General features: G+C 40.4%; 1 protein-coding gene across 15 annotated transcripts in view; it reads left to right on the top strand.

Annotated features, from left to right (window-relative positions):
• USP49 (ubiquitin specific peptidase 49) overlaps nt 1-26234 on the top strand; it is a 55615-nt gene that overhangs the window by 6499 nt on the left and 22882 nt on the right. For 3 of the 15 annotated variants that reach the window (XM_045014023.1, XM_045014032.1, XM_045014039.1), the window contains 2 exons: nt 18169-18400; nt 18524-18651. The exons of 1 other annotated variant lie outside the window; for it this stretch is intronic. The gene's annotated coding sequence lies outside the window, so the exon portion shown is untranslated. Of the gene's footprint in view, nt 1-7325; nt 7416-7544; nt 7660-8044; nt 8100-11324; nt 11427-12268; nt 12316-18168; nt 18444-18523; nt 18652-26234 lie in introns of those variants that run through there. 11 more of the 15 variants (XM_045014028.1, XM_045014029.1, XM_045014030.1 and 8 more) reach the window with 10 other exon arrangements.

Here is a 26234-nt window from a genome sequence, read left to right as displayed (position 1 = left end):
CTCCCGGCCCTCCCTCCCCCTTATTTCAGTGGATGGAAGATCTCCCTCATTAGTATAAAAACTTAAAAGAGTTATTATTTTGGAAAGGGATGGGCAGTGATGTAAAATTTCAACTGATTAAACACAAATTAATACTTTTTTTAAAAACAAATCCTAGTATATTTAAAGACTTAAATGTACTGATTGTGTTGAATAAATGTGCACATAGTGTATGTAATAAAAATCCTTAGGTCTTATATAGCACTTTACATCCCTTGATCTGGGAAATACTATCATCGTAATTATACAGATGGAAATTGACGCATAGGGCGGTGACTTGCTTACATCCTAAAGGCACAAACTGGTTCAGTGTTAAACTAGAGATACAACACAGAAATGGAGTAGAAAAGAGTGGTTTATTGGTGTGCTTCCTACGTGGAAGAAGGCAAGGATATGTGGCATGGGTTTTAGCCAGGCTGCAACTTTATTAGTCAAATTACAACCCAGGTTCCTGTTGAGGACAGCACAGTACAGTCACTTGCATCCCATTGATCCTTTGCCAATTCTTGGAGTGCTCCCACCACAGGGGGAGCCAGTCATTGCAATAGGAGGTTCTCTGGACACCTACCTGCCCACTAACATTCCGCATAGGGTGACCAGATGTCCCAATTTTATAGGGATAATCCTGATTTTTGGGTCTTTTTCTTATACAGGCTCCTATTACCCCCCACCCGCTGTCCTGATTTTTCACACTTGCTGTCTGGGCACCCTAATTCCGCATACCCCTGAACCTGCTGGCTTGCCTTGGCATGCTCCTCCTCCATGACAGCAACTACAAGATTCGTACCAGGCACATGTTCACCATATGCTCCGTGATAATGGTGATGGTGTTGCTGGCCATCCTTAGCCTCTTCACTGTGGTCTAGAACAACACAGAGCTCAGGGTACCTAGCCTGCAGGGGCAGAATGAGCTGTCCTCCCTGGAGCTCTGATCACGTGCCTGGCACGACTGGCATTCCCTCTTCCCTCCCACCCCCCCCAGTACAGTCTCCAAAAGCTTAACACTTTGAATACTCTGGGCTAGAGGAAAGGACTCTAAGTGAAAGAGACTCTGTGGCAAAGACAGCTGCTCTGAGGACTGGTCTTTGGGTGTTGGGGCTGGTCCTGTATGTTCCAACTTTCACTTAGAAAAACGTATTGTGTCACACAAAACTTGTATAAATCACAAGCAGCCTGGTGTGCCCCCAGCAAGCATCATTTGCTCCTTCCCACCCTGGAGTGCCTGCGTTCAAAACTTCCTAACCCGGGCCTTCAAACCCTGGGAGCCCCCTGCATCCTCTGTTCTGTAGCTGCCATGTTTGGAGGTGGCGAGGAGAGGCCAGGTGGTGGGAGCATATGTCACAGCTGCTTGGCTCCTAGCTTTTGCTGGGGAGCGAACAAGGAAAGATGGGATGGGATCTGAGTTACTACAGAGAATTCTTTCCGGGGTGCTGGCTGGTGAGTCTTGCCCACATGCTCAGGGTTTAACTGATCGCCATATTTGGGGTTGGGAAGGAATTTTCCTCCAGGGCAGATTGGCAGAGGCCCTGGAGGTTTTTCGCCTTCCTCTGCAGCATGGGGCACGGGTCACTTGCTGGAGGATTCTCTGCAGCTTGAGGTCTTCAAACCACAATTTGAGGACTTCAGTAACTCAGACATAGGTTAGGGGTTTGTTATAGAAGTGGATGGGTGAGATTGTGTGGCCTGCATTGTGCAGGAGGTCAGACTAGATGATCATAATGGTCCCTTCTGACCTTAAGGTCTATGAGTCTATGAAAGAGACTCGTCACATGTTGGAGGTATTGACCCCAGTTACTGCATGAGCCAAACTCCAAACCCCTTTCACTCCATTATTTTTTTTTAATAAAAAAGACATAAAACTCTTTCCTTGGGGCGGGGGGGAATGGGACAAAAAAACCCATTCCTCCCCTTTTCAAGGGTTGAGGTGAGAGGGGGCCTTGACCCCAGTCAGCAGTGCCATAAAGCACATTGGCAGGCTAGTGTCCCAGCCACTGGTTTACATTTGGTCCCAGGGGCTTAAACGTGTTGCCCCTATCCCTTAAGAGATCCCCTCGGGATGCCCCCTATGTTACCTTTTTGGATCCAGAGCCTAAATCAGTGAGTTCCTACCCTGGGCACCGGCCAGAAGCCGGTGCCAGCATCACCTTGGCTGCCTCCACCCCACCCCTCACAGGTTACCTGGAAGTTTGGCAAACCTAATACCAAGATCATCCAGGAACAAATTGGTACCTATATCAGAGAGGTGTACTCAATCCTCTCCAGTTTGAACGTGGAGCTGATTCCCGAGAGAAGAATGGTTTATTGTAATTGAACTGCATTTAAGACATGGGCTGTAAAGAGTGGTTTGAAGTAGGAGAGTAAGGGAACCTCACATGTTTATAACCCGACTGTTCTAGGCATAAGTGGTGGTATAGAAAGCACCTTATTGTTGGGAGTGAGTGGAGAAAAAAAGACCAAATAGGAGTAACACTTGGATGGAAGGGGCATAGGGAGAGATGAGGGTAGAGATTTGGGCAGTGGCATGCCTTAGAGAGAAGAATCTTGCATTTTATGTGGAAGAGAAGAACCTTGAAATAGATGTAGGGAAGCCAGCAAAGGGATTTGAATGGTAATAGTCATATTTGGAGCAGCAGAAAAGAGAAAGGATGTTGGCAGCAAGTTGGATGACTTGGAGAGGAGAAGTGATAGAAGAGAAGTTTCTGTTTCCTTGCATTCCAACTGCAGAACATAATAATATATGTCCCAAATCTGAAAAGTGAGGCCAGTTATAATACGAAGGGTAGAATATGGATCTGTTTGCAACCCTACTCTGTGACAGTGACCGTATGTGTTTGGCATCCATTTGGCTAACTAGCAGTTTACACTTTTTAATAGTTCTTCTAACATGTCTGTGGCCAGGTCTGCACTGCAGACTTACGTTGATATAATTGTGTCACTCAGAGGTGTGAAAAGTCCACACCCCTGAGCAACAGAGGCATATCGACCTAACCACCAGTGCAGACAGTGCTATGTCAGCGGGAGAGCTTCTCCCGTCAAAATAGCGATCACCTCTTGCGGTGGTGGATTCGATTAACTATGCCGATGGGAGAAGCTCTCTTGTCAACATAGTAGCGTTTTCCTTGTGTGGAAACATCTGGTACTCCAGGTATGGTTGCAGGAAAAGCTGCTGAGCGGGGAGGGCAGACACGTACTCAGGAGCTTGAAAAGTTTAACCAATGTTGTTTTACTAATTCAGGAGTCAGCTAGGGTGAAAAGTGCCATGTTGCCATGTTTCTTCCACACACAGTGCCATGACTTTGAACCCATGCCTTTGGGCAATTTAAAGAAATAAAACAGTTGTGTATTGTATTTAATTCTAACATTGTCAATCATCTTTCTATTTAATAAATTTTAAAACGTAACTTACAACATCCCTTATCTTTGTTACATCTCTTTACCCTTCTTTGCTGTCTTCCATTTGCTTTTCTGTAACAGATTATTGTGTATCTTTTCTTTTTTCACAAATCAGTCACTCCTTTTCCTCCTTTCTAATCACACCCCATTATTTGTCACTGTCCTCACATTCCATTCACTCTCCTCTCACTTATATTTTCTCTTTTCTTTCTTCTTCCCAATCACAGAAATTTCTCAGTTCCTCATTTCTTTTTTGTAACTTTTCCCATTATTTTTTTCCCACCCAGCCACCCACACTAGTGCTTGGAAATATTACCAGATGTCTCCTAGTCAGAGAGGACTAAACAATGCCAGCCTAAGATTTAAGATGAAAGATGAGTGGCCCTGCTCTTTATGCCCAGGTCAGAAAATAACCCTCACTTGCCAGATGGAAGGAAAGGGGAGGGTGCGGGGTTTTCTGTTAGGTTGCTGTCTCTGAACTCTGCTCAGAAGCGCTCTCTATTGGTCTACTAGATGTCTGATAAAATTTGAAAGACCTCCCACATCCCTCTCCTTGCTGGTCAGTCTTAGGCCTGGTCTACGCTGGGGGGGGTTCGATCTAAGGTACGCAACTTCAGCTACGCGAATAGCGTAGCTGAAGTCGAAGTACCTTAGTTTGAATTACTTACCCGTCCTCACGGCGCGGGATCGACGTCCGTGGCTCCCCCGTCGACTCCGCCACTGCCGTTCGCGGTGGTGGAGTTCCGGAGTCGATGGGAGCGCGTTCAGAGTTCGATATATCGCATCTAGATGAGACGCGATATATCGAACTCCGAGAAATCGATTGCTACCCGCCGATATGGCGGGTAGTGAAGACGTACCCTTAGAGTGAAACGATGCAGCATAGGATAGCAGTTGGAGGATTGCCAAGTAACTGCAAAATACAAATGTGTCCACACAAACCTTACTCATTCTGCAATGAATTTACTCCACTTTCAAAGTGGATTATCTACTTCATAATAATTGGCCAGTTAATTTGCAAGAAGGGATTGCATTGTGTTGATGCACATCATTTGAATTAGAAAAAACAAACTCCATGCAAAAAAAACTCTCCATGTAGACAAGTCTTTAATCTGCTTCCCTGTGGAACTTCCTGGCTGTTGAGGAGACAGACCTCTCACTACTTCTGTCATTGATCGTCTGCCCCTGTGAATATCTCCAATGCCTGCCTCTGCTGTGGTTCATAGCTTTCACTAGCAGCCACAGAGTGAAATAGACCTGATTCTTGTCAGTTCCATTGTTGCTGTCAGGGTTCAAAATACCAGACAAAATTCTGCTGCAGCTTGGTAAAATCAGTATTGTTAACCCTTCAAAAATGAGATTGGCTTAAAAATCATGATTTAAAAAAAGAAGAAAAGAAAGAAAGAGACAGAAACCCCCAACATGTTCTGTTTTTTGTTCCTTTAGGTGAATTTGGATAACATTTTCAAGCTCTTCTCTCCAGTCACGAGGGCTAGAAACTTTTTAAAAAATGGAAGTTGAGAGTTCTCATCTAATCACATGCTTCCAGGAGCTGAGACTTAAAAAAAAAAAAAAAAAACCCACACCAAATATCATGACAGTTGTCAACATTGTGACTCACTTGCCATAAGGAAGTAGAATTCAGGCTCTGCCAATAGATTCCATGGCTTGTACAGTGGAGAGCTCTGGTCTCCCTGTGATGAAATTAATTCTTTTTGTATTTGAAAACTCATTTTGGAAAGTGCCTTGTGCCAAACACAAGACACGTTGCAATCTGAACTACAGTGCACATCCAGTGTGTTGGCATAATGGGACACAAGTGATGTCATAAAAATATTGCCAGTGTAGTCAGTGCCATAGAGGGGATTAGGAGGAGGCATGAAAACATTTTGCCAAATGCAAATTTTTAAATTTGTTTTGAAATTATTTGGTGCATGGAGATTGGAACAAAGAGAGTGGGCATGGGGAAGTAGGGGTGGGAGAAAGAGGAGGAGAAGGGCAGGAGAGGGTTTTATTGTTTATGTAGGGAGATCCAGGACTTTCTGATGTCCTTTGGGTCATGTTATTCTTGTGGGAGTTAGCACATCCAAGAATTATCTAACTTACCACAGTGGTATGTAGAAAGTTCCCAGGTCCTGGGTAGTGGATCATCTGGATGATCTGTGGTCCAGATATAAAGGATGTGTGATATCAGAGGGAGAGGAGAGAAAGATTTGAAAGGTCTTAGGTTTGAAAATAAAGAGAGGATGTCAAGATTGATAAGAACAAAAGTGCAGTTTTTTGTTTTTAAACTGACCTCATACTTATCCAGAAAAATCTGTTGGTAGTCCCAAAATTAGAGCTGCAATGTAGATAAAATCTTCACTTTTCAAATTCAGCTGGGTAACTACTCTGAGCAAATATGGGGCTTTCAGTTACTGGTGTGCCCCCATACCGCAGTGCCTGGATATGCATATGTCATGTACTGTGTTGTGTATGATATGTAGGAAAGACGATCTACAAAATGCAGTTGTATTTGCTTGCTTCATTCATGTGAGTTGGCAGTATTGAAATATAGAAAAATGGAGATCAGGCAAGATACTGAAAACCTTAGACAAAGATGAGGCAACTACTGTGTGCTATAGAAACTGAAACAAAGGTGGTAGGTTTAATGTCAAGCTCCCTACTTTTGACAGTCACCCTGTGATAATTTTCAGATTGCCTATGGTGAGCTCTTTGTGCAGTCGATGTTTAACATCACCATGCAGTATATATCAAAATGCAAAATCAAATATATTTTACTGCATTGCACTCAGTTACTGTTTCTTTTGAGAAAATCATAATTTTTTGGCAAAATATGAACATGTGATTAGTATCCCTCTTTGTTTTACCTCCTCTGTGTGGAGAAAACTCACTGCTTTGTGATAAGTGTTGTTCATCAGTTTTTGTTCACAGCATGGTAATGAGTATACATTAACTGTAACACCTACAGTATATTGGCAGCCAAAGATCAGAGTGTGAAATCTTTGAGAAAATGGAATACTTGTTAGGGGCACCTCTCCAGCAGTCAAGACATTTTTAAGAAAACCTACTAGATGGGTTTCATTAATTAGGTAATTATTATGCGATTCAGGGAGAAGTCTGTCATTTTTAGCCCTGAAATGGCAGAAGCCTTTTCCAATATCTTTTATTTCTCTGCAGAAGCTCCTGTGTCCCACACTACCCTGCTTGTATAATTCAACAGTGTTTCCATATACAGAGAAAGAAAATTGATATATTAGATGCTGTTATCTCAGGAATAGTATGAGTTTTTTCACTTGAAATTGTTCTTGTATAACATACAAATCATAACAAACACTTTTTTTCTGGTGAAGCATCCTTTTTTCATTTCAGAGAGAAAAACCACTGTCAGCACCACAAAAAAGTGTTTCTTGGGGTGGAATTTTTAAAAATCATGTAAGATATCTAGACAATTATATACTGTAGGAATTAAGGGGGGGGGGAAGTTTCTTTTTAAAATAAATGCCTTAACCTTCTCCATGAGATGTTGGTGAAAATTAAAAAAAAATGTAAATAGTACAGTTTAAGATATTATGGTAAATTGAAATTAAGATTGTGATGTTAGGAAACCAAGAACACCTGAGCAAAAGCAGCCGTCTTGCCTCTTTATGGTGTGAGCAGTGAAAGCTTTTACACTGAACACTTCATCATGTGAATAAGAAATAAAGCATTCTCATGGTGAATCCAGTGAATATTTTGAAAGAAGAACTGATTTAATAGGGTAAATGCTTTAGTGCATTTGTGTTCTTTCAGTCTTTTCTGTGGAAGATCAAGTCAAGAATTATAGGCCACAGCTGTGTTCTTCCATTTAGAACTTGTATAGGGTATCAGCTGAGCCAATTAAAAAATGGTGACCACAGCCTTATTCGCTTTGAAAGGCAGATCCGTACACTTGATCAAGAAGTGCTGCCTTGCAATCATATTCTCCCATTCAGTTTCAGTGGGTGGTATTAGATCTGATTAAGAAATACTGTCCTACAGTTGCATTCTCTTTCCTCTCTTGTGCATACTATGAAAGGGAACGCCTCAGAAGACATATTCAAGGCTTTTATTTAAATTAAAAAAAGGGGGTGGGGGAAGTATTCTTGCAGCCTTTGTAAGTGGGTATGCAGATGACCTAACAGAGAAGTGCCATTTGGTCAGAAATATTAAATGAATGTCTTGAGAAAGGAAGAGCAGGCAGTGCTGGTTTGTGTTTCTGTCCCACTAACTGCTTTGTTCCCTAGACTCCTAAGAAGGATCAGTGGCTCTGATCCCATATTCTCCTCTCTCTGTTCCAATAGACTCATAATAGATGTGTTCTTTCCCCCTCCCCCCTTTTTAAAAAGTGTATTTTATACTGATGCTTTCATTATTGCCATAAATGTGATATGAACTGCTTGGCTCCTTGACACTGGTTCTGCAACCAAGTTAACTTAATAAGAATAGAATTTTAAAATAACTTGGTTAGAATTTCACATTATATTATTGCACACTTAACATAGTCCAATTGAATTATAACAAGGGCAGTGAGTTTTAAGGAAATTACATGGTATTTGTCGTTGACTTCTAATTAGAGCAATATCTGTCTTAGTGAATATTGAACTGTGGTCTATAAGAACAAATCATTTTTCATGCACAGCTCTTGGGTAAATAAACCTTTTACATTATTATATGCTAGCCTGGGTGGGCTTAAGAACAAAATAATTCACACTTTCTCTAATGTGTATTTCCTTTGCTACACCTTTTTCCTTTAATGTAAATCTGTCTTGGTAGATAAGATTTTTGGCTTCATTTGTGGGTGTATTTTTTTATGTATATAAATCTAGCTCTTCTTTGCATGGCACTTAAATTTGTTGTTTCAGTGTCAGAGTTTCAAATGTAACCTGTGCTGTAGTTTGTCCTTTAACATGTTTCTGGTGGTTGGCAGCTGGACTAAATTACAGTTGTTGGTTTTTTTCTTCATCAATAAATGATTTGCTGCTTTAAGAGGAATTGATTTGGTGCTGCACATAAGGAAAACATAGTTTCTTTTTTTCAGTTCTTACAAAGGTCTTTGAAATGCTACTTCCCTCGATTATGGTACCCTCAGTTTGTGTATCAGGTCATGAATCTCTCAAATTCGTCTTTGCCTCCAAACATGGGGAGATCAAACTCATGTGGAGTATCCTTTTGCTTGTTAGTATTTTTTGGCTTGTTTGATACATTACTTTTCAATCTAAAGAGACATTTGTAGTTTTGACCTTTTACTTTGTTGGAAGGTTTCAAAGTTCTATTACGTGAAGCTGCTTACAATTTAAACACGTTCAGTAGTATTTGATTGTGGTTTTTCAATATGTTCCCACTCAACTAAACTATATTGGCTCAAAGCTGCCTCCCCTCCCCAAATATTGATATGGCTGTTAACCTTTGTTCTCCTTACTTGATAGTCTAGAAAGTAAAAAGGATAGATCCCACAACCATTATTCACTTGAGTAATATCTACTGATTCAGATAATCCTATTTACCCTAATAGGCTCAGAATGAATGTGTTAAATAATAATATAGCCATTTTTCATTCAAGACATCTCTACTGCCAAGTGTTAATTTTATTTGGTGTTTTTTGTTACTAGCACCAAGTATGGTCCTGAGTCTGAAAAGCTTTTCTTGTATGAGGCACATATTTTGTTTCTTAGTTTAAGTATTACTGAGTGCTGTCTGTATAAATTGATGGCTTTCATTTTTTAAATCTTCTCTACCTCTTAATTTAATTTTAGTTAAAAATGCCAGGCAATTGAAGGCTGATGAATAAGGAGTTGAATCCAATGCCTATTTGATTTTTATATATATATTTTTTCCTTTCTAGACCACAAATTTAGCTGAGAGGCTAGTGGCCTGCTTCTTAATGCCCACAACATTTTTGGTGTTTTTATTTACTGTGGTTGTGATATTCTACATTCCAATAATGTTTAGAAATTAATTTTAAACCAAATCATTCTGGGGGATGTTTGATAAGTTTCAGACAAAATAAGAAATGGAAATGCTAACAGAGCTTTCAGTATAGAATAGTGAAGGGTCTCAGTTTCAAGAGACTGGCAACATACAACAGCCATAGACATCAAAGGAGGCTAAGCACTTCATAGGACTAGGCCTGTGTTTAAAAAAAAAAAAAAAAAAATTCTCCCCAGAATAGCAACCATCTCTTCCTGAAGGTGGCAGACATATAATAGCACTTAGAGATTTAGTTATACATTAGATAGAACAGGTGGAATCCATTCAGTCCTCTTGGAAATGTGTCAACACCAAAAATATCTCCATGACTGGGCAACACTAGCTGCTGTGGGATATTTATCAGGGGGTAGCCATGTTAGTCTGTATCCACAAAAACAACAAGGAATCCAGTGGCACGAAAGCTTATGCCCAGATAAATCTGTTAGTGTTTAAGGTGCCAGCGGACTCTTTGTTGTTTTTGTGGGATATTTAGGGTTTTTTTACTGATGTTCTATTTTGGAAACTCTGGTTAACTTAATGTGAGCCAGAGAAGTATTTAATGATAGATTAACTGAATTTTGATTGGTCGTCTGCTTCAAAACACACTCTTCACTGTTGTGTAAATCAGGGGTTTGCAGACTGTGGGATAGTGTTTCCAGGTGGCCCAGCTTCCTCTGGTCCCTGGCTGAGTTCAGTGCAACCTGGGAATATGGATGGCAGCGGGCTTACATAGCCTCTCTCTCCTTCATCTGGTCTCCAGCTTTGCCCTTTGTGGCTCTTGATTAGCAGATATTGGGCTCTGATTTATTTTTCTCTTTGAGAGGCGCTCTTCTTTCTGAACCCCCCACTTTTCCTAATGCGGGGGTAGAGAAGGAATAAGAAAAGAATTTAGAGAGAAGCATTATTTGAATGATTTTGACTGTCATTCTATTGGACTGAGATAATTAGATTGATAGCTAAAAAATGCATCTATAATACTCAACCCAAACATAAGCAATTCACTATTGCTCAGATATTCTCTGACCCCCCAATCCCCTGGATTTTATGGGGAACTCATCACCTCCACCACATGCATCCAACGAAGTGGGTATTCACCCACAAAAGCTCATGCTCCAAAACGTCTGTTAGTCTATAAGGTGCCACAGGACTCTTTGCTGCTTTCATCACCTCTTGTCTGTCTCTGCTCTCTTATTCCTTATATAGTCTCTTTCCCTTTTCAGCCTCATTTTGCCCACTCCAGCTTATGGTGGTCTGTTGCTCCCTCCCCTTTTGGACTTTGACTTGAGGCAAGGTGCCTAGCTGCTTTCCTTCTCTTGTGAGTTTTCTTTGCCCCCCTGCCCCCTTCCTCTTCCCCAGAAGAAGTGTCTCTTCTGTCACCCTTGTTTGCCATATTGTTCCCTGGAGATGTCTGTTACCCCTTCCCCTTGATCCATTCTAGCAGTTCTGAAGGTTCCCTCAAACCTCTTGCTTTAACTCCCAGTAGCTGGCCTCCTTGGCTCAAGAGTTGAGGTACCTGCTCAGAAGGCAGAGTTTCCTTCCCCTCCCATTGCTGCAGGCTCATTGGGGAAGAGAGGTTCTAGTGAAGTTGGGACTCTCCTGCTGTGGGGGAAGTGAAATTGTGAAGGCATTTTAACAAAACTGTGATCCCTCTGGTTACCCAGCACATTTAAGCCTGAGTTAATGTGGTGGCGGAAGGACCTGTCTGTTTTTCACACACACATTCTGACTTGACGGAACATTACTCTTCTACTTGGTCACTGCATTGGTTGCCCATTAAATTCATCATCACAACATTAACTTTAAAGATGATACAACAGTGTAGCTCTCTTTATGCTGCCTGACTGACCTGCTGCCTTCCTATATGCATGGTTGCCCTATGAGATCACTTGCACTACTGGCTTCCTGACAGCTCCCAGCTTTATATCGAAGTATTTGAGATGCCATGCTTCCCAGCTGCTACTGCACCTCTTGAATTTGGAATTCATTGCCTGTGGAAGTTTGACATGGTCTGTTTAACTCTGTTTTTCAATCCAAACTCAAATTTCACTGGTTTCTTTTGCGTGCTCTGATTGACTGAGCTTTGCTTGTTAGACCTTGGTCTGCCCTTGTGAAAGGTGCTGTATAAGCACAATTTCTGTTACTGCTTAGCTGAAGCCCATGAAATCAAACTATTAGTTGACAAACTGTAAACATACTTTACTCAACATAACTCCATCAGACTATGAGAACCCTCTTAATGCCAAACTTATACTGTCAGTTGTACTCAAATCTTATGAAATGTCTGATCTCTGAGAATGTTGGTTTGGCTTGTGATGTACAAAGCATGATCCCTTTCCATTAAACTGAATTAGACAGAATTTTTCCAGCTAAACATTCTTTGTGTCTTTGTGACCTGCAGTCTCATTTTTCCATTGACCTTAATTCTGAGTTGCAAAAACTGTTTATTTTGTTTTAATGAGTGTAAATAATGTAAATGCTTCAGGAATTGTTTGCAATGTGTACAAACTTTGGAAATGGCTAATTAGAGGGGAAGGATGGCCTTGGAAAGTAGCAACTTTGGCACTTCATCTAACAGTTGACAAGCCTTCAACCTTTTGTGAATGTTTCTTATTCACAGTTGTCCTAGAAATATATAAACTTAAAATTTATTTTACTGTTATTAGGAAACTTAGTGCTGGTGAAAAGTGTCAATATGACCAATAGTTCTGAAGTCTTTTATCCCCTTTTGGAACTGACAGAATCAGAAGAAGCTGAGGACACTTAGCACTTTTGAATAGTTGCTCAGCACCTGATCATATAGGATCTCAAATTCCCAACACTGGCATAGCATGGGAAACAGAGTTGCAAACTTCCCCCACTAATGCATCTGGAGAGAACACCTCTGTGGGTGAAAGGGTAATTCTGTTTTGATATCTGCTTAATCCTTGCCTTCTTTACTGACTCCCCTTTTGGCAGTTGTGGTTTTGTGAAGTGGAAATTTGTCCTTTAGGAAGCATGCTGAGAATTATTTAATTTTATACGTTTACTATTTAATATAAACAGTATTTCTATTACTATAAAATAAAAATCTTTAAAAATCTATTTCAAGTTGGCAGCTGATGGGTTTTCTCAGTAGAAAGGAACCATTAACTTATTATTAAATGTGACTGCCAGGTCTTCAAGCTTCATGGAATTAGATGGTCATTATGTTTTTAGGCAGATTGTAAGGGATAATAAAAACAGACTGTTGAGTGAAAAGTAGCAGGTTGTGTTGGCAAGCCTTTTAACTCTGGGGAGAATAGTGAAGGTTGTTTATGTATAGAAAAATATATTCTTGCTTTCCTAATGTTGTTCAGGATTTGAGGAATATGGTTTCATTTTGGGGGCGGGGGGCGGTTTCTAAGCTTGAAAATGGTATTAAGTGTTTTGAGGGGGAGGAGCTTGGGTAAAATTGTGGAAGGCCTTTTTCTTTTTTTCTTTTTTTTTAAATCTTTTTGAGCATGTCATTTATTTGAGCTTTGGAGAGGTTGAGATTTAAAGTCACTAAACATTTAATTTAGTCATATATTTTGTGAAAATACAATGAACAGGAAATACTAAAAATTGTTCAGCTAAGCTTTAAAGAACTATAAGTTGTAATACAGATACAGAAGTGATTTAGCCTAGGAGATAAATCCATGTAATCCTGCCAGTCATGGGTTAATCTGTAATCAGACCAAGATTGTAAGGAGGTCTGTTTATTTTAATTAGCTAAGAATAATGAGTACACCATGAACTGAATATCTGTCTCTCAATTTTTTTTTCTTTTGAGAAAATTAAATTCATGATGAAGTAAAGAATGAAAATAACTGGCAACTATTTTTTTAAAAGGGCAGGCTGAAAATATGAAACTATAAAACTCTGCTTTTCACCTTGCTGTTGTATACGCCAAGATTTGCTCATACATTTCGTTTTTCTCCCTGGGCAGCGGGTTGAAGGGAAACCTAATACATGAGTTTGGAGTAATAGGGAAGAAAGAGCACATTTAGTGGGTGAGAATTTTCCTTTGGGTACGGTATACACTTGAAAATGTGTTTAGTGAAACCCTCTCCCCGTGGTGCTGCCTTATGAACAGCTGCTTGTTGATGGTGGGACTGACACGTCACAATCAAATCACCTCTTTGCCTTTCCCCCTCTTATTTCTTCTGTAGTTTACCAGTCACCTGATGACAAATTAACTGAGTCAGTGAGCTCTAAAACTCTGACTGGGATCATCTGTTAAAATGACAGACACTACAGAATCAGATCTCAACTGATTTTAAATTGTTCAAGGAGACCAATTGCCTGTGGTGTCATATCCGAGACAAAGCTCTCAATCCCCGCCTTCTGCCTATATAATCACAAATATCTAGGTGAATTATTGAGGGGGATTGTCTTTCTCAGAGACATCTGGTATAAGCATTCAGAGAGGATTCTAGCCAGGCTAAGATGGACCCGTATGCAGGCTAGGAAAACCCTATTGTCAGGCAGTCTGTAACAACAACAAAAACAGGTCTGAACAAGTGAAATTGTATTACTTTCTGCCTACCAGACGATCTGCTGATACGGACGCAAAAATTCTGTGTGCATTGACTGTCCAGCCTGCCAGACCTGAGGTTGAGAATGAAAACTGGGCTGCTGCCTCAGTTTCCTTGTAAATGCCACTGAGCAGCAATTGCATTTCATTTTATACTGCGGGACAGTGCGAGTAAGCCATATACTTTCTCGCTTAAGTGAGGCACAATAGCTGAACAGAGCAAAAGGAGGAATTTAGTGAAGTGCCAGGCAAATCTGTGTGTTTCTACTTCTTGATGTTAATTAGTAAACTATGGGGGGGGGGCCGTGGGTCAGGCATAGCAGTAGGTTCACCCTGGATTTTTAAATGCGGGTCAGATCAGAAGCCTCCCCTAGAGCAAGGAGATGTACAAAATTCATATAATATAGTTTTTTACAAGCTTTATACAAATAATACATGGGGATGATGATGTTGGAGAAAACATTTTGAAATCCAGGTTGTCCTTCGACAAGTTATCTCAGTAATTTTCCTGTCATTTTATTTTCCTTCATTTGCCAATTAACAACAGTATTTCTTTTTAAAAACTTTTAGAGGATGTAAAAGAAGGCAATGTGTGATTTATTTTTTTCCCTCTCTTAAGGGTTTTAAAAAGAAATACCATTATTAATTGGAAAATCAAGCAAAAAAAAAAGATGGAAAAATTACTTAGATTACTGAGGATTTCTACTTGCTTGTTTTAATCTCTAATATGTCTCAAACAACATGTACTGAAGAAGCCTTTGAAACCCAACTCTGTTTGACTTTACATATGTCTAATACGGTGACTATGTCTAATATGGGTTGCCAGTTATTCATTGTGGCTGTGAAAATAATGAAACCACAATCTAATAGTTTGTGGAGGAGGAGATTGTTGTTATGTATTATTATTTAAAAATAACATGAGTTATTGGTCCTGGCGTGCTTATTTGGGTTATTAACTGACTGTTTATTTTATATGTTGTGTCAGCTGTGATGTTGTTTTAGGAGATTAGTTAATAGTCTTTCTAAGATTTTGCCAAGATGAATGAGAATTAAAATGAAGGAGGAAAATCAGAAGAAAACTGGCCATAATTTATCAAATCCTCACTGTCTAGTATAATTCATCTTTTGTGTCTGTCCTGAGGAGATTCTTGAAGAGAATGTTGGCCTGCTTGTATGTGTGAGGGCTGTTAAATTGATCTGTACTTCAGCAATCAGTTGAATGTGTGATCAGCACTGAGAGAATTCTCTGTGATCTAGCTATAAAACATACTTCTGAGATGGTTGTTCTTATAACTCTTACATATACATATTTTAATACTACAGTTGGAAGTAATTATTTGTTATAACAGTTATTAAGGGATGAGGTAAGACACTTTCTGCAGTAGGTCAAAATGTGTGGCATTCAAGGTTTTTTTTTTTTTTTTTTTTTTTTTTAAGTGTTTCCAGTATTGGAAAATAGTTCAATCATCCTGTTAATGAATATTATTGATAAAACAGCCAGAGGGATTCTGTTCAAATTATTCTTAGAAAAAGTGCCTGTGAAATCCGGAGGTATTTTTAACATGACTGAGCCATGAGAATTAACTTCCGCTTTGAATGTATGCTTTACACAGCAGATGATAGGAAATGTAATCATTTATATCTACATATGTATATATTTAAAAATCTATCTTCCATCTTTAGGATATTGGTTTCTGCATTCTTAAAACATCTGTATATTTTCTGTCGAAATATAATAGACAGTGATTAAAAAGTGCAGAGTATCAAGGAAAACGGCACACTGCAGAAATACAATATGGCTCGTTTTGTTTTATTTCTGTAGCACTTTACTAGTCTTAAGGCTTTTTGTTCACCAGGGTTTCCATCAAGAATTTAGGTCCTGACTTTGTAAACACTTAGGGACATTCTTAATTTTATTAAACTCGTGTATTTGAAGGATTGGGGCATTAGTAAATGCAGAGGGAGGCAGAAAGTCATCTCTTTCAGTCTGCACCCTGAAAGTTTGGAGAATTTGGGAAAGTAAAAATGGGGGGGCAGGGAATGGCAGATCTTTAGCTGGTGTAAATTGGCATAGTTCCAATTTACACAACATGACGTTCTGGTCCTGTCTGTTTTAGTAGTTATAATTTTGGTGTGTAAGGGAAGGAGATGTTAAGGGAAGAAAATGTGTAGAAAACTTAAAGCTCTTAGGAGCAGGGACTGTCTTTTTGTTCTGTGTTTGGACAGCACCTACTACAATGGGGTCCTGGTCCATGACTGAGTCTCCTAGGTGTTACAATAGTACAAATAACAATTATTACAGAATGATGTGGTCTCTACACTGCGGGGCTTCTAGAGAAACCTTGTTTGTGAATCAGGATCTGTGATGATGTTGACATAGGTTATGGAAATGCACCTCTACCCCGATATAACGCTATCCTCAGGAGCCAAAAAATCTTACCGCATTATAGGTGAAACGGCATTATATTGAACTTGCTTTGCGCTGGAGTGCACAGCCCCGCCCCCCCGGAGCACTGCTTTACCACGTTATATCTGAATTCGTGTTATATCGGGGTAGAGGTGTAGAAAACACTGTGAATTTATAGATTCTAAAACCTGGTTGCTCTTATTTTGAGAGGTGCAATTATTTCTTTGTATTGTACAGCTAGATTTAAAACAAAAAAATGTTCCAACTCAAAGCACTTTTCCGTATCAGATTCTGGTCATTTATCTCTTTTGAAGTCACTCCAGGTTTATACAGGGTAACTAATAGCAGAATTTTGTGCCTTGACTTTTCGCCTTTAATCCCAATGATGGAGATTATAGGAAAGAAGTGAAATGTTTGTATTTAATGCTTACTGAGTATATCTGTATATACATCTCACACATGCAGACTACTCTGACATGATTCTCAACTTGATGCTGATTTAAAAAACAAAACACCTTAGAAGCCTATTGAAATTAATGGAAAAGGTTTTATTTATGCGAGTAAAAAACAGTTATAAGTTCTAAATTGCCGTAAAATGAGAATGACACGACATTCCAATAACTCAGTATAACATCCACGGTTGATGCGCAGTTAACTTAAGCATTTTCAAGGACCTTTGGAACCTGTAATGATATTTTTTCACATTTTATACTTTCTTGGTAACCCTGTTAAAACAAAACAAAGGTACTGGTTCACTCCATGCTCATATAGCATGCGATTGGGGAAACCCAGTTTCTCAACAGCCATTCTCAAAGTTGGTGAGTTCAGAGTTTGATCATCCCATTAAAATGTGGCTATTTTGTGAGCAAATCCTGAGGTCTTTATTCATTTTTTACTCATCCATTACTCAGGTGAAAGGAAATGGGAGCTTGACTGAATAAGGACCTCCAGATTTGACTGTCGGTGTGTTAAGTATTTGAAACAGAAAATATTATTTTTGGGGTGAGTCAAAATTTTGAGCCAGTGAACCTTGAGGGGAGTCCCGTTCTAAACAAACTTCTAGGCTTGTGTGATCTTTTCACTGCATGAAAGGCTGCATCCCAAAGCTCTGTAATTGGAGACTCTTATATAGAGAAAAATTACCTAGCTCATTAGTTCAAGTCAGAATAATTACTTGAAGGTTTAACAGGTGTAACCATCAAAACCTTGCTTGGCAGCCAGAGTTCTATCTCATGGCTCACTGAGTTCAACAGTCTTTGAGTTAAACAGAAAACAGAAAGTTAACATGGAGGCTGTGATGCGAACACAATAAAACCCGCATGAAATTCAGAAGTAAGGCAGATTAGTAAGGTTGAAATTTCTGTTACTTTTCTTACAAAAGTAATATTTGTATGTAATGTGGTATGGAGAAGGATAGTTAGTTTTTCCTTCACAGAATGGTAAAAAACTAATTAGAAGACTTGTAATATTGAGTCTGAGCACAAAAAATCAGACGGTATCCATGACCCTTTCCTCTCATAAGAGAGTTGTGTATGCTTGATAGAATGTTGTGTTGTGGGTTTTGTTTCCTTTCCCAAATCCCTTGTAGGGTAGTTACTGCACATGCGGTAGGATGGAGGAGCTAAAGTGGAATTATGAACCTGGCATTTTATTATGAAGGGGGTGAGATGCGTGATGATCCGGATAACTGGTGTGAGGGTGTTTGGTAGCAGTGAGCCACTTGCTTTAAGAGTCCAGCCTTATGGATCTTTGAGTCTTAGCTAGAAAGTAAGCTCCAGCATGGCTGATGAATGTATTTATCTTGAAGGGTCACAGTCCCAGAGAGAGGCATCCCTTGAGATAGCCAGGTTCCAGCCTATTAAAGGCCTAGAAGATCTGAAAGGTGGTGATTTCTCCAGCAAAAGAAAGGAGAAGGGACAAGTCTTCAGTTTGGCCTTCAGATTTGGGAACAAATTCAGCTCTGTTGTAAGCAATAAATGGGAGTTGTGCCTGTATCTATTTGGCTCTGTCTCTACTGCAACAAGAAGCAGCATGGAGAAGTAAGTCATCTAAAAATAATTAAACAGCCTCCAGCCTCACAAGGTAATATCATGAGTCGTTTCTGCCATGGAAAAAAAGGCTTCAATGACATAGCTCTATCACTTTCTTTCTCTTCCCCACAGGAAGTTGGCATGGATTGCTGTTGGTTTTATTGGCCCATCCTCTGACTGATCAGACTTGGAACTCTTCGGTCCCTCTGGTATTCTCCAGATCATAATGGACAGTTGAGTTAGACTCCAGCTATGGCAAAGTGAGTTAATCAGATATTGAATCAGCTAAAAGAACAGGCTTGTTTTTGTATGAATTTCTTCTGTAAAATGGAAGAGCAGTCTAGTTAATATTTAGTTCCAGGGACAATTCCAGGGCTACCTCCACCTTTTGGTACCTACATTTATTTCTCTACCTTCCAAAACCATTTTTAATCCTCGGTTTTGCATTATGGGATGCATCTTTGAGTGCAATATGCCAAGAGACGTGTATGATGGAGTACAGATAGTAGGCTCTTTAAGCTAAAGAACATAATTAAAAAGTTCAGAAGTTGATCCTGAACTAGTGGTAACATTTTGCATGGCCCTAAAGAAGATCTGAGTTTGATTTCAGGTCTGAATTTCCCTCTTGGAAGGTGTTCTGCAAGTGCAGTACATTCAGGCATCATTCACACTAGAAAGGATTGTTGATATAGCAAACCTGGCAAGCCCTCCTAGTGAAAACGCATCTTATACCAGCAAAATTGTTCTTTTGCCGGCATAACTGATACCAGTTCCTGGAACAAAGTAAGCTTTACTGGAAAACAGACTTTTTTTGCCAGTATAACTGCATCTACACTGGAGCTTTTGCCATCACAGCTTTGTCAGTTTGGGGTGTCTGTTATTTTGTTCACACTCTAATCACTATAGTTACGCTGGCAAAACTTTTAAGTGTAGACCAGGCTTGAGTGTGCATTTTCATTATGTTAACAGCAACTTCTGGCTAAGTGGGCAGCATTAATGGGCTCCAGTGGGGGCTTAAAGAAGGTGTGGAGAAAATCTTTGGGACTCTAAGGGATGAAAAGGCCCACACCTCAAGTAAATGGGGGGAAATACCCTTCTCCTCTGCGTATGGTATCTAGGAGCTTGAAATTAAATGAGGATTCAGGTCCTGACAGCAGGCATGATATACTTTTCCTTGTTCAGGAGGCTGTTGATAAGCTAGCTGACAAGTGGGGGGAAAATCAGGCTGGTACTTTGCATGGCCACAAATATTTTAAATCTGTGTAATTTCAGCGTCAAAAACACATAAGGTCAACAGAGCAGTGTCACAGCCATGGGGAAAAGGACTGTAATCCTGGTGGAGAGGATTCAGCCACCCAGGGAATCTCTTAAAGAGTAACAGATGCCTTGCGGAAAACCCTGATAACAATTACCCTTCAGAATAATTCTTCCCCTGTAACATGTCTTCTGGGATTTTTTTCTTCCCTCAGTAGGGATCTTAAACAAAAAAAACAGAATCTTTGTTTTAAGCATTCATCTGCTCCTGCTGCTGTTTCCCCACATGAAGTCAGAATCCTTTGTTTGTGACGACATAATTACTTACAACGAAGTCAACTGGGATCGCACAGAGGTTTATGACTTCATGTGGCGATAAATAGCAGGAGCAGATCAATTCTTAAATATCCTGTTTTAATGCAAATATTCCTGTCTGTAAAGGAAATAAGAGAAATACATAATTTTTGCTGAGACCATTCTTATGTATCATAAGATTTCAGAGTCTTTATTTGAAAAATGGACATAGCTCTAAAAGGATGTCTGGAACAATAGAGATTGGTTAGCAGAAGGACAGTCATGCAAACTGTGGTGTGCTCAGCCTTTAAGAGGGCTCTATTGAAATGGATTTGAGAGCTAAAGGAATCCCCCTTTTCTGTTTGCCTTTGTGTGGTTATTTTCAACCCATAAACTGTCAGATAAGTTCCTGGTGGATATCAACTTTGGCCCATAACAAAGCAGCTGTTTCAGCAGGAAAAAATGTGTTATGATATTGTAAACTTAGAAGACAAGGTTTCTAACGTAAGCATTTATGAGCTTGTGTTTTAGAGGTGTGACCTCTTGTTCTATGAAGACACTGGGATTTTTTTTAAAGCTCCAAATTTATCCTAGCATAACAAAAACAGTTAGAATTGTTTAGTGCCTTCCTCCCATATAAAATAATTCCAGAGACTGCAATCCTTTTGTTAAAGTACTCTCAGCTTACAGAGTCTAAGGAAAAGAGAGATGCTTTTCATTTTTTTCCCCTCATCCGACGCGACGCAGTCTGCTAAAAGCTTTCTATGGCTCATAAGCCTGTCGTTTGCCTAAAGGGGCACACAGGTGATATTTTTACTAAAGTGGAAATTATCAGACTGTGGGGGTATTCAACTGAATTCAGCCCTTTTTGAGTCTGTATATTTCCTAGAATCTTATGACTTAATTTGACTGATAGAAATACACTACCTGCGTGAAATCAGTTAACAGTCAGTTAAGTTCACACCTGAAGAATGGAAGTTGAGAGTGAGGAAGAAGAGGTAAAATGTGTTCTGTCACTTATCTTTTAGTCCCCAAAAATCTGGTGGATTTTTCCCCCCCCTGGTTTGTAGGATCACAGGGTCTCAGTATCTCTGTTGAGAATCTCTGTTCGTATTTCAGAATGATTATTCAGGAAGCTCAGCAGTAGAAGTTATTTACCTCTGTCAGTGTGAGGTAGGTTTTATCTCTATATCTCCATCCATCCTTCTCAAAAATATCTGCACTTTGTAGGGAAGGAGCAGTGTTCCCAGTGTCCAGCTGTGCCTTTCCAGCTAGAATTTGAGTCCATCCTTAGAGCCTTACTGTGTCCTTTTCTTTAAGGAGTAGGGAATGTTTGGAATAACTGTGGGTTTGGGTTTTTTAAGACTCTGTTTAATATTGATTTGGAATTGAATGAAAAGCACCTGGAATTCCAGTATCTACCCACATCCCCTTCACTTTTAGCTTCTTTCATCCTGGTTTGTATGAGTGACTAAATTCTACAGAGGCCATATTACTAACCTGAAATTCTCAGGTGGAAGTCAAATTAAATAGGATATATTTATTTATTTATTTTTACACTTCCACGCTTTTTTTTTTTCCATTTTGCATTGGCCACCTTTATTTGAAAATTCTAAGGTACCAGCTTTCAGCCCAGAGCAAATTTTTACAGCACAATATGAACTCCTGGAAATTGTTTAACACTAACATGGTTATAATGAACTCCTTTGAGTTAATAAAACAGAGCTTGTTGTGGAAATTGGCATTACGGTTGAGTTTTAGTCCATCACTCTTGTGTTTATGGTTTCAAACTTAAGCTGACTCTTGAAAGCAGAAAGATGTGCATTAGGCCCCGAGATTTGCTAAAGTGTTTTGTACATTGAAATACAGAGGTAAGATAACCCTTGCGTGAGTTTGTTGCAACTCAGAAAGAATAAATAGAGAGCTCTAGTCATCTTGAGAGCCTCTTTGTGTGTGTTATTAGCAAAGTATGTTTCAGAATGCCATAAGCTCAGCAAGTACTAGGGGTTTGAGTTTTATTTACCAGACTTTTTTGGTGTTTTTCTACTCTGAGTCACAGCAGCTATTTAATTCTCTGGTCTAATTGCCCTTCCCCTTTCAAAGATGCAATATATTCACAATCTTCTGATGCTTTTGCTAATGTGTTTTTTTTTCTTTTCTTTTCTTTTTTATTTCTTTGGCAGTCGTATTAATTTGCCTCTAGGCCATTTACTTGATAATTTGTCGTCTTGAATAGAGATAATCCAGCAATTCTTGAACATAGAGCAGACAGCTTTTGAGAAAATATGCTTTAGGTACAAACTAAAAAATTGCTAGGACTGTTACTACTTGTTAGAGATGGGATTTGAAAGCTTAAGAATAGCAAGTAAGAGTCTAACTGGGAGAATGGATTTCTGTGCCAAGTGACTACTCCATGGAGAAAGAAAAGCTGAAAAAAGTGCTTGGTTTTTAACTGAGCAGCCACGTACTATGGGCGCGGAGTCAGCAGATGATTCTGGTGGACAGTACACCTGTAATTTCAGAAAGATGGATCATAGAGTCTGAACAGAGAGAAATAAGGTAGTGCTAGCGCTAGTTTGTCCGTTGGTATGTATAGCACTTCCTTCTCCTGAATGGAATGTTAGATTTACTTAACTATTATTAGTTAGTTTATTAGTTTGTAATAGTCTCACTCTCTAGTGGCTTGAGAACAAAATAGCGGCTATAAATTCTACTGTGGTTGACTGCTGTGAGGGACTTTCCTTTAGAGGTTTGTGACTTTTTGGAGCAGAAGGTTATGAGTTCTTTCTCCTTCTTCCATGTATGTACCCTGTCTCTATCCATGTGGCCACAGATTGTTACGGAGGAAAGGAGTGTGTTGCTCCTTACTTTGGTTGATTTAGACAATCATCCATCTCATTTCTGTCCCCAGTCTGCTGTACCTGACTGACTATGAACCAGGTAGATGGGCTTTTTTTTTTTTTTTTAAAAAAGCTCATGTCCATCCCTACTTGTCCAGAAGAGCAGGCCAGATCAATGTCAGGGTAATGAGGATTGCAGAAATGAGAACACACCTAATAATAATCCCATGGTGTATTCTTGTTCATGCAGTTAAATTATAGTTGGACATTAGGGGATGCAAGTAAGTTTAAGGCTGGAGGAGAAAAAAATGAAGCTGAATTGCAGTGCCCAAACTATAGTACTAAAAATAAATATACATGAGTGCAACAGAATGGGCTAATTTGCTATAAATACCAACAAGTGAACTGCATGCATGAACACACGCAAATGCCTTAAGCAAAATAATTCACTAAAGAAAACAGTCTAGATCAATTTCACTTGTAAAATGACTAACAGAAGCGCCATCTCAGAGAGCCTGGCGTTTTTAGGAAACACACTCCTGCAGCATTTTCCTATGAATAATTAAATAAAACCCAAGCAGTCCAGTCAGCAGAGTTAAAACAATAAGAATATATTGGCTCACTTTCCTTTAAGAAAATAAATGTTACTCTATTGCATTTTACAGGAGGCTATCACAAAACTCATCCTTCCTGCTCTGTTTCATTTCCTTTGCAGCAGTGAACAAACAGAATGGGTATGCTTCTCAGTTTGCCAATTACCATTTTAACTGTGAGAGGTTTGATACCTACATGCCCAGTTTTGAAAGAATGATAGATTCAGAAGTTCAGTATCCATGTACAATCATAGACTCTCGGCCATTGTATGTGATCCTTGAAAACGGACTGGTTAAACAGTTGAGCAAAGATTGTGAGCAACTGCACACACAATTTTAGACGTGTTTCTCTTTTTTCTCGCTATTGTCAGCTCCAGTTTGAGAACTTCTGAATGTATGCAGCAGAGAGAAAATTCTGCTGTAAGACTAAGGCTGCATGTTTGAAAAGTAGGCTCCTGTATCAAAATAAAGGGACAGATTTCCATAAAAATTTTAAAATTAGCTGGCCTAATTAGACTCAAATTGAGCCTTGTTTTTCTATTGGTAGGATTCAAGGGTGTTTTCCCTCTCCCCATTATTAAAAAAAAAATAAAAAATTTAGTATGTATTAATGTAATTCCAGCTCACAGTAGACAGGTGTCTGCAAGCAAAGCTGTCACTGTCCTTTTTTCCTCTTGCCAGTTTCAGTAGGTGGACTAAATCAATGAAAGGGCCATTGAGGGTGAACTTTCCTCCCACCATTAAAGATGGTCTCTAGGTTGTGGATGAGGGACTTTGGTAGGTTGGTGTGGAGGAACCTTGCTGCTCCCTGTCCTGTATCTTTCCCATGAATAAATGGAGAACTTTCAGTTTCCAGGGCTATCAGTCCAACGCTCCTCATCATTGCTGAATGTTTCTCTCACACACATGATTAGTTAAAAACAAAACTGTGTCCATTGCCAAATCTCTATAGATTTCTTCAATCTGTTTCCAGATATGTGACACAAACAGGAAAGGTACAGTACAAAGGATAATAATATATCCACTTGTTCATTTATTAACACTTCTTACATCTAGTCGCTGAAAAATACTTCTCAGATAGTCACTAAATAGAGTTACAGCAAAACATGGCTAAATGGCTTCATGTTTTTGTATGCTTTAGTGTTACGAGTTAAAGAAACTTTGTTCATTTCCTGCCCTAAATGATCACAAAACGTTGCTGTCATGTTTTACCCAGAGGTGGGTGTATTTCAGTGGTGGACGAAGTTTGTTTTGTCCTTCTAAAAATGCATGAGCAATATCCTGCTAACTCTACATGAACTGTCCACGCTAGTAAGCTGGACAGTAAAGGTGAGATCCTTCCCTCTGCTCTAGCCCTTTACAGTGGAGTAGTGTGGTAGGAGACCTTTGGTGCAGGCACTGTGGAAGACAGCTATCAGGCAGCCTCACACACAACCCCTCACAAGCTCCAGCGTGGAGGGTGGAATGTTGGGGCCGAGACACAACATTCAGTGCTACAGCACTGGGGAGGTAGGGGAGCCCAGGGAGGCTTCTGTAACTTAGATGGGACCCCAGGGCTGTCTAAATTACAAGCTTAGGGTGTGTGGTCTCCAACCCCTGGAACAGCTCAGGGTTAGTATAGAGCAGGGGTGGGCAAACTACGGCCCGGGGGCTGCATCTGGCCCTTCAGACATTTTAATCCAGCCCTTGAGCTCCTGCTGGGAAGCAGGGTCCGGGGTTTGCCAGGCTCCAGCTCTCCAACTGGGGAGCGGGGTCGGGGGCTTGCCCCACTCCACGCGTACCATGGCTCTGCATGGCTCCCGGATGCAGTGGCATGTTTCCTACGCATAGGGGCAGCCAAGGTGCTCCGCATGCTGCCCCCTCCTAAGTCCCACCCCCGCAGCTCCCATTGGCGGGGAAGTACGGCCAATGGGAGCTGCAGGGGCAGCACCTGCAGACAGGGCAGTGTGCAGAGCCTTCTGGCTGCGCCTCCATGTAGGAGCTGGAGGGGGGGACATGCCACTGCTTCTGGGAGCTGCTTGAGGTAAGTGACACCCAGAGACTGCACCCCTTACCCCCTCCCGTGCCCACACCCTCACCTGCAGCCCTGATCCCCCTCCTGCCCTCTGAACCCCTTGGTCGAGCCCGGAGCACCCTCCTGCACCCCAAACCCTCATCCCCAGCCCCACCCCAGAGCTTGCACCCCTAGCTGGAACTCCTCCTCCCCCCCCCCCGCCTCCCAACCCCCTGCCCTAGCCTAGAGCCCACTCCTGCACACTGAACTCCTTATTCCTGGCCCCACTACAGAGCCTGCACCCTCAGCTGGAGCCCTCACCCCCTCCCGCACCCCAGCCCCAATTTTGTGAGCATTCATGGCCCACCATAAAATTTCCATACTCAAATGTCACCCTCAGGCCAAAAAGTTTGCCCACCCCTGGTATAGAGCAACTACAACAGTGGCTTAAAACCACCTTAGCCCCTGTTTCCCTGGGACTGTGGGTTTTATGCTACTCTTCTTAGAGATGCAGCACAGAATCTCACCCCAAGTAAATTACAGGGTTAGGAGGACCCATGTAAGTAAGGAAAGTGGATTTGGCACCATTTTTAAGCACTATGGGATTCTTGTAGATTATAGTTGCTCAAGCAACAGTTCATTGAACCCTTGCTGGTGGTCCACCAGAAAGCTGGCTGGTTGCATGGTGCTGGCTCTTTCTTTCTTTTCTTTTCATCTGTTTAATGTATTTTTTTAGCTATATTTTAATGCAGTTTAGCACTTCCCCATGTATCATATCTCCATCCAGAGCAATCACTGCTTTTCAGCTATTCATGAGGCAGTCAGCAATTGGCAGAGGAGGGGTCTGTGAGATAATCTTTGTTAAAATG

This window comes from Mauremys mutica, chromosome 4 (assembly GCF_020497125.1).
Source record: "Mauremys mutica isolate MM-2020 ecotype Southern chromosome 4, ASM2049712v1, whole genome shotgun sequence".
NCBI classification, from domain to species: Eukaryota; Metazoa; Chordata; order Testudines; family Geoemydidae; genus Mauremys; species Mauremys mutica.
The sequence above is the reverse complement of the archived record's forward strand: the minus strand, read 5'-3'. Positions and strand labels throughout refer to the sequence as shown.